Below are 2,292 nucleotides of genomic sequence, written 5' to 3' on the forward strand. Positions count from 1 at the left end.
ATCTGTGATGAAAGCTTCCTGGTTCATGCTAAATTCAGGATCAACTATAATTCTTTCTGATGGTCTGGCTACAGTGCATTTAACTGGGGTTAGTGAGCAGAGTTCTACAACTTACTTAATGGCAACACAGACCTGGTGAGACCCAAGCCTGGATCTGGGTCTGAAAGAAAGGTTCTCAGAGGCAGTAACATGCCTTCACCATGTTGGACTGAGTGTAACTGACAGGCAAGATGACAGAGTTAATCTTAGCCATGCCCACTTAACATTTAAAAATTCTTTTGGTTAGGAAACAGTTAAAGCTATTTAAAAAAAAATCATTAAAAAAAGTCTTTAAATATGCAGAGTATAGATAGTCATAGATAAAATGAGTAAAAAATGAGTCATATAAAGATGGAAAATACACAGAGAGACTGGATTATGTATATTGTTGTGTTATATTTTTATAATGTGAATGAGCTAAGTACAGAAAGACATTTTATAGTATGTGGTGCTAATCTAAACCAACATATATGCTTTAAAGGAATCTTGACTTCAAAATTGGCTCTAGGTAAGGATATGTTGCTCTGGAAAAGAGGTTCTACTTCCTTTCCAGAGAGGATGAAAACCTGTGTATTTCTCAAGACTAATGTGATTCAATGGAAAAAGATGTACTTAAAGGTCTAATTAAACTCCTCCAAATAATTTGCTGAATAAACAGCAGCAACGAGTTAGGAAAGAATTATGACCAAATTCAAAAACCTTTTCATAAAATTTGGTAACATTTAAAGGGTGATATACACTGGTATAAATTTTGGTTTATTAATATAAATTAAAGATCAGTTTTGTTATATATATTATAAATTATATATATATGTTTATGCTCTTGATTAAGGTATTGTATTGTGCAGCTAGATTAATATATAATGTATACTTTAGAACATTATATAACATAGGTTATATAGAGTTATCTATATTAGTCAAGCTTGTAGTCAGGTTACAAAATTTTTCTAGAGTTACAGAAATGTATTTCAGATGGATAGTTATTACTGAAGCTTCTCAAAGACTAGCAGAATATTGTATTTAAAATGTTTTTAAAACATGGGACTTTTCATGACAAGGAGATACATACTCATCTGCTGTCACAGTCCTGTTGAGAGTCACAGGTAGAAATCCTGAGGGGTAAGAGTAGAAGGCTATGCCTGACTGACAGGCTGGGGCATGCCTATCCCTATACAAGCTGCTCCAGAGCACAATAAAGGGGTATTCTTGGGGCATTCCTGTTTCAAGGATGACCCGTATCTCTGTCAAAAAAAAAAAAAAAGAAAAAGAAAAATGCCCACTGTCACTGACACAAAAGCAGACTAAAGCAAAGGCTGACAGGTAATAATTTGAAATTTTTGTATAAATTTTCTTCAATATTTCTTCACAGAACTAATAATTATTATTATTGGTTCATAAAAAACTAATTTAATTTTAATTTACAAGACATAATTACTTTCTATTTGTATCTCATTTTTGTATCCTCTCTTTTTAAGCATCTGGTTTCTTATTTGTGTTTTTTTTACCTTTATGGCATGCAAACGACCATATCTATTTATATGTGAATTCACTGATTCATTTATTTATGTAAATTTCATGTCAAACCTGACTGCAGATTCCCCCTCCATCTCTTCTCTATCTCCATCCCTTAGCTCCCTTACTCTCCTCCCCCACAGTATCCACATGATATGGGGCAGGCCTCTCATGGATGCCATAATAACACAATATTTCCCTCTACAATAAGATCAACACCTCCCCCTGTATTTATGTAGAGTAACGCTATACAGTGTGGGGAGCAGGTTACAGAGCACCAGGCCAACAACATGGACAGACACTTCTCCCACTGTCAGAGGTGACACAAGTAGATAAAGACCCACAACTGTTATTAAGTAAGAGGCACTCAGGTGTGTCTTAAGAATTGTGGAAAATTTATTTATAAAGTGTACAAATTATCATTGAGGATTTCATAGTAGTGTATGACAGAAATGGAATTCAACAAGGCAATTAGGAAAGTTTCCAGAAAGATTTTGCCTGTAAATATTATATTGTACATTAAGTATGAAAACATAATTTTTGAGGCTCCAACTTTGTGAATAATGAAGGCTATTTATTTCAAGCCTCATTTTCCAAGTAATTGTTCATCACAGAGGGCTTACAAACTTCTAAACATATAAAGAGTGCTCTGATATTTATCATTGCATTCCAGGATGAAAAGAACATTTGTTATTTTAAGAAACTGATTTTCATGGTATAATTAGATAACTGAGAAAATAA

The sequence above is a fragment of the Microtus ochrogaster genome, unplaced genomic scaffold (assembly GCF_000317375.1).
Source record: "Microtus ochrogaster isolate Prairie Vole_2 unplaced genomic scaffold, MicOch1.0 UNK192, whole genome shotgun sequence".
Taxonomy (NCBI): Eukaryota; Metazoa; Chordata; class Mammalia; order Rodentia; family Cricetidae; genus Microtus; species Microtus ochrogaster.